Source organism: Topomyia yanbarensis, chromosome 3, assembly GCF_030247195.1.
Source record: "Topomyia yanbarensis strain Yona2022 chromosome 3, ASM3024719v1, whole genome shotgun sequence".
Lineage (NCBI taxonomy): Eukaryota > Metazoa > Arthropoda > Insecta > Diptera > Culicidae > Topomyia > Topomyia yanbarensis.
The window spans coordinates 150,750,935-150,764,558 of record NC_080672.1 but is presented as its reverse complement, the minus strand read 5'-3'; the positions used below and the strand labels follow the sequence as shown (position 1 = coordinate 150,764,558).

General features: G+C 34.3%; 1 protein-coding gene across 2 annotated transcripts in view; it reads right to left on the bottom strand.

Annotated features, from left to right (window-relative positions):
• LOC131693109 (mucin-3A-like) overlaps positions 1 to 13,624 on the bottom strand; it is a 273,267-nt gene that overhangs the window by 189,525 nt on the left and 70,118 nt on the right. The gene's annotated exons all lie outside the window — the stretch shown is intronic.

The window sequence follows — 13,624 nt, the reverse complement described above, 5'->3', positions numbered from 1 at the left end:
CAAGGTACGGTATCAATTATGGATGGTGAAATACAACGATAAACTAATTTGTACATTTTTCTGGAAGCAAATAGTGTTTTTGGAAAAATAGCAGTGTTGGGTTTCATTTTTTTAAACATTACATATAGGATCAAAAGTAAGGAAATTTAGTTTTAGAGCCGTAACAAAGCAATTTAAAACAAAACGATTCAAATATATTTTGTTAGTTGCAGTTTTAGTTGTATTATACATTTTTTCCAACGTGAACCATTTTGTTATCTAAAGCATTATCAAAATTCAAAACTGCTATAAAACCAATCCAATAGTTACTAAATAGAGTGTAGGGCGCCTCGTGCAGGCGTTGATATGCAGTACATGTTTTTAGTTGATGGGAGCAGAGCCGTCATTTTTGTATACCGTTAAGCTGACATTTATGCTCGATAGAAAGAATAAAATACACTTAAATTCACTTTCAAAAAATAATTGTTTTACATATTCTTTAAAAAAAAGCTCGATATTCACTCGTTTTTCATTCTCGAGTACGGTATCATTCCATTCATTAGTTTTTTTCCTTTCAATTCCGATGAACTACCATTATGGTCGAGTGCCATTCTCGACGGTCAATGGGAATGCTGTGGTGCTTTACGCTCTTTCTTATTTCATTTGTTATTTTTTGTGTTGTAAACTGCTTGTTTTTGTCATTTCCACTCTTTTATTGCAGTCAGCAACACGGAACCGTCGGGATAATCTGTTCCTGTGACTAAGAATGCAAGGTTCCGTGTAATCATGATGCACAGCGAATAACAGACTGAGCGTAATACCATTATTGTTAGTGCTGTTAATACTTTTTGTTTGTGGGTTGGTATTTTAGTGTATAATTCTTCACCATTATTTTTAAAATTTAACAACCCCCCTTCTTATAATTAAGATATTAAATATTTGTTATAATTCAAACCGAGTGAAATCGTATACAAATAGAACACTTTGCATACAATGGTAGAGTGTTGGCAACATCCCTAAATTTTATAAAACTGTTTGTTGTGTTGTCTTTGTTTTTATAGACAAAAATATGTGACACGGAAGCCCGTCAACTTATCCCGTCTCCGGGATAAGTTATAAGTATGTATGTATACACCAGAAAATAAGCAAATGGAGATTCAATTACATCAAAAGTCCTTATAGAACGTGCTGAATATCTTTTCAATAAAAATTTATATTAACCGACATTTGCCATCATATTGCAGTCTCAATACACAGGCATTTGACTTCGATGCGTACTCTATATACAAAAGCAATTTTTTAAATTTTTGAGGCGATTCGACGAAGTAAATATCCCCTGCGTTGACGAGATATACAAGAAAAAGATTCGCTTACGTTGGAGTGAATTCCAAAAATAAAAATATTTGATGATTGGTTTTGCACTTTAAATTGTACTGCCAACTTGCCCTGCGTGCGTCACCGTTAACTTACTCCAACCGTATAAATGATAAAAACAGTACTTACAAGTAGGAATCCTTCATGATTTGTTTAATTTCAGTTCCGTAGCTTTGAATTGTTTAGTGAGGTAAGAAGTTTCCCCAAGTATCAGATATAACGGATTTTACAAAATAACACCTGAAAATTTGAAGCGACTTTTGTTTGATAATAGGCGTAATATCTATACGGATATTGAAAGCTCTTTTCACGTACTATCGAAAAATATAATCATTCTGGGTATAGCTTGAAAACCACCCATAATTAAGAAAACTTACTTGGTATGCTCGATGAACCGATCATTTTCAAACTTTCAGGGAATGAAATTAAACATATTAATTCACTTTTTACGTGTTTGTTTTATTCAATTTCATAATCACGTACCACGAAATGTACGTACCTTCCTCTTAACACTGCTCACAACGTCTTGTACAACAGTTGCATCACAACTTGGAGAATTTATTAAATAATGATTTGTACTGTCATCATTTTACAACTTTCGGACCGGAACGACAACAGTTAAAGAGTCATAAATGAAGAGAATAAAATTAACTTGATTGTGCTGGCAAATACATTTGCTTCGATTATTTCGGAAATTTCGAAAATCAATCCTTCTATTATATCACGGAGAACAGTCTATCTCTAGTTTGAGTTGTGTAAAAATAAACTGTCCATTAAAATATAGCTCAGAAGAGGACGCTTATGAGGCTACTGCGTACAAGGCAATCGATTTACCAACTACGCTTCGCCCACCCCCTGCTACTGTTATTGTTTTTGACCTAATACCCCACTAGTAAAAGCCGAACCAAGGGAATATCAGGTGAATTGGCAACTAGCTTCGACAATTTATCAACAAGAAGTTTCGAAATACTTGAAAGTATTGAAGTGCTTAATGACGAACCAAAATCTTCTTTTATGATGAACATCGGTATTGCTCATATTTTTTAAAAGCGGTATTTTACCAACCATTAAACCTTTATATGGCTGTGAAAATTGAACAAGGAATCAATACATACTATAATAGAAATCATAGTTTACATCATTTAATAAACATGCGTATTTTTGCCTTTCTCATATAGACGAATTTCGCGCCAACTCGAACAAATGTTGGCAGCACCCTCTCAATTTAATGAAACTTTCTGTACATGAAAACTTTGTCACAGAAAGCCGCTTTGCATACTTCGTTTTTCCAAAAATGATCTAGACTGTCTTTCGAAAAAGGTCAAACCTTTTTACCATTTATTCAAATGGCTTTAGTCTAGAAATGACATATCCTACCAAAAAATGTTGTGTGATTTTCACAAAATTAGTCACATTTTTGAATAAAAATATTTAAAAAATTCTTCATCGACTCCTACACTGAAAAAAATCGATTTTAAAAATTTAAAGTCAATTTACTAAAAAAACCCATCTTTGATTTGGATGAAAATTTGTTCCAAGATAGGTAATTATATTCCCTAGCTACCGTCAAAAATTCAAGTTGGGTACCATCTAGGAAAAAAAGTTTTTTGAAAAAAAAAACTTTTCCTTGTCCAAACTGAATTTTTTGTTCAGTGTATTTGTATCGAAAACCAATGAAAGTCATAATTATCTCAGAATCCAATTTCCCAACAGCTAGTTGCCTGAAAGAAACTTGAATGTAAACTTTCAAATGAGCAAAAAATAAATTCGTACTAATAGATTTTTACTTTTACATTTTTTTAAATAATTAGCACGATGACGAAGTCGATCGATAAATCGACACACAATGACCTCCACTATTTGCAATACCGCCAATCCACTCAACCTAGAGGGGAGGTAGGTCTTTTTTAAAATAAAAAAAATGAGAATAACTCAAGAACTGTTCGATATATCAAATTATTCGGTTCACGTTAAATGGTTTGTCACGTGATCCTTCCTCAGAATCAAATAAGAAAATAAAGAAGTAATAATGGAATATTTGTTTAATGACATAAAACTCTTCATTGGGATTCTTGAATAATAAAAATATACTTAGTTGCTAAATTAGATAATATCTTCTCACAAACTGAGGATTCTGAGATGATTACGACTTTCATTGGTTTAGTTTTCGATAAAAATTCACTGGGAAAAAATTCAGTTTGGACAAGGAAAAGTTTTTTTTTAAAATAACTCTTTGTCCAACTTGAATTTTTGATGGTAGATAGGGAACATAATCACCTATCTTGGAAAAAAATTCATCCAGATAAAGATGGGGTTTTTTAGTAAATCGACTTTAATATTTTAATATCGATTTTTTTCCAGTGTAGGAGTCGATGGAGAATTTTGACGTAGAACTACGTTGTTTCCGATATGGGGGTGTACTTTTCAAATTCTACAAAAATGATATGTAACGAAAAGTGGCCCAATTTAAAACGCATATAATTCACCCATCTCACGATAAATTTTCAAATTTTTTGCACAAATCGCCCCGAAAAACTTCTAAGAATAGATTCCAATAGATAAACTCAAAGATTTTTGATATTTTGGCATTAAAAATTTAAATAATATACAACCTTGTCAAAATATCGCGCATTTACACACAGAAGATAGTGCTTCCCAAGTCTAAGCACGACAGATTTGTGTACCTAGCGCGCTACGCTTCTATGAATGACGTCATCATCGACTTTTTAAAGAACGGATTTGGCCGGACAAGCTCAGTTGCCTGTTGAACGCAAGGCGGAGCAGATCACTGCGCTGTGTGTTTTCACAGCCAGTGTATCTGAGTGAAAAGTCCGTTACACTGCTTGTGGAGGTACGCTATGCTTTCATTTGTGTTGTGCTCGTTTCCAGCACACTTTTATGTACAATCTCGAACACAAAATCGCTTGTACATTCGAGCTCCATTTGCAAACAAGGTTAACATAGTGTCGTGGTACTAGTTGTCTCTTTCGCTCTACCCATCATCACCAGCGTTGGCTCATTTTGCTTTTTTCGCTTGGGTTCAATGTTTGAGGCGAATGTAGATATATCTAATTTGTTGGCAGGGTTACTATATTCACAGATTTTTCTGTAATGTCAGAGATTTTTTTTTCACAATTTTTGATCACAGATGGTAAATTTTTGGTATTTTGATTAAAATTTTATAGATTTTTGGAAATATTGTGATTTTTTACAGATTTTTCGGAAATTTATCACCGATTTTTTTTCCTGTTTCAGTTATCACAGATGGTAAAATGATATTTTTGACCGAAACACAGATTTCAATGTGGCATCCCTGTTTGTTAACGGATGCATGCGAATCCTTCATGATAGCAGTCTGTGCTTTCATTGCGCAAAGACGTAAACTTTCTTAGCAACAAATTTACGCGGATCGATGGAAAGCACAGATATATGATTTAGACCACTGCACCACTGTACGTTAAGAAAGCTAAAATGATGGCAAAATAAAACTAGAAAGCTTGGTCTATATATGAAATTATATTGTCTAAAATTTGATTTTTCTTCACCGGTCCGGATTTTTTACCACACACAATCAAAAAGTTTTTACAATTTTTGAAAGCTTATCTTGTGCTATAAAGATTTAGTTTCAAATATTAGTTCGGTCACGGTTTGCTGTCTTCTTTCTTCAGATCTTCTCAAATAAGTTTAATTGGATTCGATCGCCTACTACAAATGAAATAACTTGATAACCAAGAAGGTTTGGTTCAATATGTAACATTCGATGTTGATTGGTTATGCTTAAACTATTCGTAAGAAATATATTTGAATTATTATTATTCTAAATGTACTAAGAAAATAAATATTTTACATTAAGCAGTATGGTCCTACGTCTACAGTTCGTGTAGTTTTTTTCAATCATTTTTTGGAAAAACAAAGTATGCAAAGTGGCTTTTTGTGACAAAATCTTCATGTACAGAAAGTTTCATTAAAATCTGAGACGGTGCTGCCAACTCCGAAAACGATGTAGCGCGAAATTTGTCTATAGAAAGGTTATGCAATCACTCCGAATGTTGTCAATGGAATCCTGGCCCGCAGGGCCGTGTGTCATATACCATTCGATTCAGTTCGTCGAATTCGACAAATGTCTTTTTGTGCATATGTGCGTGTATGGATGTATGTGACCAACATATGCGCATCGGTTATTTGGAGATTGCTGAACCGATTTTATCAAACTTAGTCTCAAATGAAAAATACAGCGTTCCCATAGGCTGCTGACGACTTCTGGTTCCGGAGGTACGGGTTGAAGAGTGCGGCCACTCAGCAAATTCCCATATAAATACCTTTTTATTTCATTTTATTATAAACAATTGTTTTAAAAATATACAAATTAGTAACTTATTGGATCAGAAAAATATCGAGCAATCTGCGTCTTGTATTTCATTGACTTCGTTAAAATCGGTCAATTAGGTCGCCCGTAGTACTTTTTTAACCTTCTTTAGGTGTTATCTTTTTGTAACGAATAAGGTGTTAGCGGGTCATATTGACCCCGATTTCGAACTCAGTTTTAAGACACTGCGACTCAACTATTGATCCTGAATTCTACGTGAAAATCATCATGAAGATCCGGAACATCCGTACAATTGATCAATTCATGAATCTAGTTCTAGAGCTCTGAAGTTTTTTTTCGAAAATATTTCTTGAATTGGCATAAATTCGTAGTTATAACTAATAAATTGACCACCTAATGACTTTCCGGAAGAAACATCCGCGAAGCTGGTCAATTGATGAACCTTATCCTAGAGCTATCGCATTTTGAAAGTTCATTTTGGGTCATATTGACCCCAACACCTAAAGAAGGTTAAATAAACGGGCTAATAATAATATTATAGTCAAACAAATTTTCGCGGAACCCACCTGGATTTGATTTGGCAATGCCAAATATTATCAAAAAATTGATCTACATAGAAATTATGATTTCACCTAATTTGGGTGGCCCGTTTATAATTTTAAACACTTTCAATTAAGCTTAAGAGTGATCAGTACGGTCTATGTAATTTCAATTTTTCTAAAATCATAAACTTCGTTCTTACGAAATGAGCATGTTGGGTCACAACATGACATACTGAAAGAAGCTTAAAACATCGAAATTCGTGTAAATGGTTCTGAATGAGCAGCCAGTATCCAGTGCACGAGTAACGGAATGTTATAGAGGAGTTTCGCAAAAAGTGTTCCAGTAATGGTAATGATTTCCCATATGAGAGTTTTTCGGTTTTCGAAGTATGTTGCTCATTATAAGGTCACTTTAGTTAAAAATATACATGCATGCAGTTATTTTGCGATGCTGGAATTTGGTCCATCGCCGGTCAAAAAGTTAATCAAGGTATCAAAAAAAAAGTTTAAGCGAAATTGGACCATTTTAACACGTGCTCCAAAGTGACGGAAGTTTTATATTGGAAATATGGTTTTACCTGAAAATTCACAATATTTTACAATGTAATCGAGACATTTTGAAACTGTTTAGAGTTTAAGCATACCATGAATGGTATTAATATTCCCCTTAATTGTGAGTTACGAAATTTATTTTCTTCGATAATTTAGATAGAAACATTGTCACTTCAGTAAAGTTGCAGAGAAAAAAGTTACCAAGAAGATTTCTTTCGGAGACTTCTGGTTTTCGAGATGCAGGCCGTTGTTTGTGAAAAGCCCCTCAAAAACAGTTTTTCTCCACAATTTCTTTAATGGAGCTTTAAATGATTTCTGTTGTTCTGGAATGTTATGTAGGCGGTTGAAATAGACAGTTTTGTAAAATACGCTAACCTGTTATCGCTTGTATTTGCAGAGCTATTCACGTTTTTCGATTGAAAATTTCTCACTTTCCCACGTCTAAAACGGGTAAAAACTGGCAAACCACGTGGTAACTAAATGAAGGTATATTTTTTAAATACCGTCAAATCAGAGCACCTCAAGACTGCCCTCTACCTAAACAGAAGATACATAGTTAGATTCTGCCAACTATTTTAGAATCCCGCAAAGTTGCACACGATTTCTGAAATAGATTATTGGCAATTCAATAATTGCTTCAATAATAATTTTAAAATCTTTTACAAACGTATTGTTTGGTGTTTTACTAATAAAAAGGGTGTTTCAAAGGTTTGGGGGGTAGTGCTAACTTTACTGTAAACACCACTACACCAAATTATTAAAAAAAACAAGTGCGACATTTTTTTAACTTCACAACTAATGTACGACAAATGCTTACGTGTGATTAAAGTGTTTAAACTTTAGAAATATGCAGTTTTCTTGGGTGGTATTGCTAACTTTACTGTAAAGTTAGTACTACTATAGCAAATTTTTAAAAATATGTCCACGATTTTTTTTGGATTTCACAGCTAGTTTACGACAATTAATCCATGTGTTATGGTTCACTTTTTCGTAAGTGGTAGTGCCAGCTTTATGCACATTAAAGAATATCTCGTCACATGTGGATTAAAAGCGTTTTTTGCCGTAAAGTTACCCCTGATTACGGTATTTATTAATATTCATAGTACAGTCGTTTTATGCGATACATCCTGAAAAAGAGATCCCAAGAAGTCAATAATCTTTCTTGCTTTGTGATCGACAATTGCTCGGTTTCGCGGTTCACTGTATTAGGGTATGAAAGGATGTAAATATTGCTGCATTGTTGATTTGCATCTGTCTGGATGGGGGAGTGTGGGGAATTATTTATCCTCTGTTCGTCTAGTCGACTGGATTTGATAATTGAAAGGTGACGAGCAGTAAACGGAAAAAATGCAATTGCACTGATTGCACAAACCTTTTCAACTAAGATGAGATCAGCAAATAACGAACGAGCATAATTTTCATCAATCTACTTTCTACATAAGTTGTTTGTTGTGTGTGCTATTCAAATGCATTATTTGTTATAATCACTTGATGGTCTGATTCTAAATACAATGTCAGGCAAACAGTATCGATTTCTATTCTGTTTGTATTACTTGGATTAAAATACATTGGACATTATATCCTACTAAAGTAAGTCCAACCCAATACAAATAGCTATACTTAGGTGATGCAAGGGGACGGAGAGGGTAAATAAAGCTAACATGATCCTATTTGCAAATACATACAACTCATTACCTGTACAACGTGGTAACATCGTTATTGTTGTTGGTTGTTGAATGTCACATGCGTCAATTACAAATAATTGATCACAATCACTCATGGTACAGGTTTGTTGGACGGATGGATGGATGGATAGTTAGCTGGCTGGCTGGACTCATTCTGATAAACATGTCTCATTCGGTCTATCCGTGCACTCAACATAAGTAGCGATACATGTCCCCTCAGCCTAGTCGTGTGTGCACGCCATAAGAAAGAAGACATGTCAATCAATCAAATTCTTAGGGGGAGAATGTTCGCTTCGTTCTGATAGCATTCGTTGGCCGCACTGTTAAGTGGGCTCTTGCATCGACGTTGGTTTTGTGGTGGGCTCTTATAAAGAGATGGATGTCGAACTAGGTGATATCTTCTTCCACCAGCAAACGGTACATATGTCTTGTGAGTTCCTCGTGTACAATGCACGCCATAAATCAATCACTCTTTGCTTGAACAGACGGTTCCAAGAATCTGTTTGTTATAGGAAGTAAGAAATAAAAAATATTCACAATGAAAATCGTGAGAGCTACGTACGTGTCGACTTGAGACATAGGGAATCCAATGTTTTACTTAATTCATAAATAAGAGTATAATCAGAAAAACTATATACATTGGGCTAAGGAGAGTTAACGATAACATCGAAGCAGTTAAACAACCCTCGCAAGTTTACTGTTTACTGTTAACTCCGACGTAAGTGAACTACTACCGATGCAACGCAAAGCAATAACTAGAAAGCTCAAAAATGAATGAAAATTAAAAGAATTTGCAATATTTGGCTATGGATTTTATTAGTGTTAATCTTACCAAGCTATAAACTAACCAATTGGAGACAGAAGATGCGAGGAGAATACGTATTTTTATGTAAATTAGCGCATGTTTACCGATTTTCAAGCACAGCTTCAAAAATTCTAGGGACCCACGTTTATTGACTACAGAGCCATTATCGACGACTACTACTGAGTTCATTTTATAAACGTTTGTTAGCTTCCAGAATCATGACGATTCAATTGATTGCCATTAGGGTTCGCAGTACCGACCCTTTTTGGCGAGAACCGGTACTACGGTACTGAAGCCCTCAGTACCGGTAGTACCGGTAAAGTACCGGTACTCGAATATTTTGTTTAAAAATTCGAAAAAAGCTTCAAAGTGAAATTGAATGCTCAAACTAATGACCTCATTCTTAGATGATTGATTTGTGCTGGTCAAAAAACATGTTTATTGTTTTTAATTGATGGCATGACTCATTCCAGCCGAAAATATTTTTCGTATGAGGCACCTTCTTTTATTTCGCAATCTAGGCCACTTGGAATCCAATAACTGCTAAGCGGTGCGACTTTTGGCGACTTGAACAGATGGTAAATGTAAGAAACACTATTAACAACAGTAAATCAAAGCGAGAAAAGCAGTAAATCCAAGCAGGTTGCTCGCATTTCCTCCCTTGATTTTCTGTAAATTGGTTTCGACCTGCATACCACGGCACCTTGCTTTCCTGTAAACTATGGAGTTTTGCTGAATTTTCCGATCACCAATAATTACAAATCGACCCATTTGGAGTAGTTCACCAAGTCTAAAATTGTTAGCTACTAAATCGCTGTTCGTTCTTCTATAAATAAAGGTTTAAGAGCAAACCAAAGACCTGACTTAGACCATAGTCTTAATACGCGCCACCCATTGAATAATGGAAACCAATCTGAATGTCGCTAATAAAAAATTTAAAGCAAATTTTTACGTCTCTTACGCTAGATGTGAATATTTTAAAATTTAGTACAAGTTGTTTTTCGACTTAATTTCTTACCGGTGAACCCGCGACGAATTTTACTTTCGAACCGACACGGAAAGCCTACGCGACAAGTTTTATTCGACCGACCAGAATGGATGTTGGAAGGTTTCGGATTGTAGACAAAAACGCGGTATCGTCTACTGCTTGCGAGCGTTATAATTCAACTGAGTAATAATCCAATAGGGCGACATGTTTAATTGTAAGTAAGAAAGGATGGGTAAGTGTGGAACGCAAATTCGCCTACCCACAGTTATTGGGTGCTGTATTATAAGTATAAATAAATTTACAGAAAATGATTTTAACAGTAACAAATAAAAAAAGGAATATTCATTATTCAGCTCCAAACACGAGTTAAAATTTAATTTCGACCAAATAAAACAGGAATTTAAACATACCGTTCAATACAACGGGAGCTAGTAATGTATAACTTATACAAGGTAATTAATATAATTAAAAGTCATCTTGCAAACCGATATTTTGAGACAGGTCCCCCTAGAGAGTCCACATATTTTTCATAAAAAATTGCATGGTACCGAAAATACCGGTCCTGGCTTTTGTTCAGTACCGGTATTACGGTACCAAAAATGGGTCGGTATTCCCGGGATGTTCGGTACCGGTATTACCGGTACCACAACCCTAATTGCCATATTACCCGCTGTTTAAACAATAGAATAATCTGGGAAACGCTTGGTAACTTCGTTGTTTTCAGCCTTCGTTGAGATTGAAATTATGGACACTCAAACTGCTGAGCATATTTTCAAGCTTTATCTTCGTTTTTAAGAAGTATGTGGTCACCTTCTGTCGAATGTGGAATTGGTTTCTAAGGTTTTTAACAATCTTAGAATGGCTCCTGAAAGCTTCAGAATATGGCTTCATTTGTTCAGCTTGGTTTTCGCGAAATTTTTATTTCTTGATAGTGTGAGAGTATGTGCGCTTACTTTCTTTTTGTAGATTCTCATAGATAAATTTCATAGCAGAATCACGAAAACGTTGATCTTGACGTCTTCGAACATACTTCAAGCGAAACAGAAGTTGAAGTTTGTTGTCAGTATTAAGAGTAATCGATGGTGACAGCTGACAGCGTTATTGACACTGATTAACTCCTAGCAGCAAATATAGAATCACTTAAATTTTGTAATGCTGAAGCTTTCTTTTGTAAATCATGATCATGATTGAAATAATCCTCGATATAAGCTTTGTACCTTTCCTAATTCGTTCCGATAATAAAACACTGAGCAAATGCGATTTTTTTTTTCAATTTGTTTATTTGATAAGGCACGTATGCGTTAGCTTAAAGGTGCCATTTTTTCATTGTTTTACATTTTGAATTTCTTAAAACTAGGGGGATACACATTTCAATATTATTTTGTTTTATATAATAAAACTAAAAAAAAACTACAGCTAACTTATACATATAAAAGAGGGTATAGTATAATATTCGTAAGATTTGGGGGACGGGTCATTTGTGTGTTCTTTGTATAGTAATTCACTTTATGATTTTAGAAGGGAGATTGTAGAAAAAATAATTATTAACTAAGCGGAACATTTTACAAGCTTATTAACTAGAGATAACTAGAAAGGAGCAAATGCGATTGAAAACAGCTTCTTGAGAAAGCGAGAAAGTTACTGAAAGGTGATCAGAACCAAAATCAGTATGTGTAATCACTTCACTAAAATTTTGTGACTTTGATCTGTCAAAATCAAATCAATTGTTGATGGATTCCATAAAGATTTATAACACGTAGGTTCATTTGGAAATAAAACAGAATAATAACCGGCAGAGCACCGGTTATTATAATAATTCACAATAATTAAAAAGTGGTTTACTGTTAGATTTTTTGTTTTGTTGGGGACGAAGCACTGCGACAAGCATTAGATCTATTGTGGTATGCTCCTTCTTTAAGGGGTTATATACAAAGTTGTGGCAAAAATTGAGATAGGTTCGTCATTTTTTTTAAAGCGCTTTGTGCAAATTTTATTTGAAAAAGCTAAAGACAGATCGTTGGTAGCACTATCGAAGATAGAAAAAATAAGTTGAATTAAAGCAGAGAAATGCAGTAGCAAGAACTTTTATTTGCGACAAACTGTTTTATTTGTTTACTCGATTTTCGACTATCGTCTCACCGTTGCACTTGATAGTGTGTGCAGTTTATGGTCACACCTATGACCTACTTGAAAATTTATCTCGAAAACTCAACGTCGCGGTTAGGTATTTTTTACATAGAATGTGTGTGCAAAGTTTAAAAGAAAGCAGTTAAGTAGTTTTTAAATGGCAGGTAACACCGCAAATCATGTTTTTCCAGAGACGTTCTACAAAAAGCTTCGAGTCGTTTGTCGATATTTTTGCGTAAAAACATTACAGCATGTTATTGAAATGATACACTACAATGTACAAAAGTTTTGATCATTTCGCTTCACGCAAAGTTCCAAAAAAATCGCGTAAAAATGTTTTTTTTTTCTCGTTGAAACCCTTAACCTACCTACCTTCCTCTAAATGAATTAATAGCATTCACTTTAATTATATCATACATATTTTAAATTGCATTGATTTTGAACATTTTATGGATTTTCTAAGTTTTTTTTAATTTAATTCAATGGATAACCAGTATGGGGGCGGGCATAGCGTAGTTGGTAAATTGATTGCCTTGTACGCAGCTCACCTGGGTTCGATTCCCAACCCCGCACATAGGGTTAGAGATTTTCCTAACCCGAAAAGAGGCGAAAGACCATAAGGTTAAAACCTCTATAATCAAAATATAAAACAAATAGATTGATTACTGTGATATTCGATTGAATATTTCATTCATTGTGATAATAATTCTATTAAGCTGACTGCTCTTAATTCTTTTTATTGCGTGCATGCATTTTATTTATGTTTGTCATTTAATTTACAGTGTGTTAGCACATGTTTTCTTAATGATCATTTTTCTCGTTTCAATCGTTACATTATATTCATTTGTTTTATTTTTATAACGCATTCCATTTATTTTGTTAATTTCATGCATTTTATAATAATAATAGAAACATGGCGAAAATAGGCTAATTATCCTATGAACTTTTGCTGGTAAAAAAATACTCTGCATTCCTCAGCACACAGTTTGTTTGGACAAAACATATAAATTTAAAAAAAAAATCAAGTGGTAAGGCAGAATCTGTTAATTCAACGCTTATGTTGAAATTTGTTTGTGAAATTTTGTGAGAAAAAATCGTCAACTATTTAACCACTGCTAAAGTTGGGACATAGCTCTAGAAGTAATACTTCTTATCTGTGCGGACCTTAAAATCACGATACAATATTTCGCTAGGCACGTTATCACATCACAATTTCTATGGAAGCCGTATTTCGTTCGTAAACGT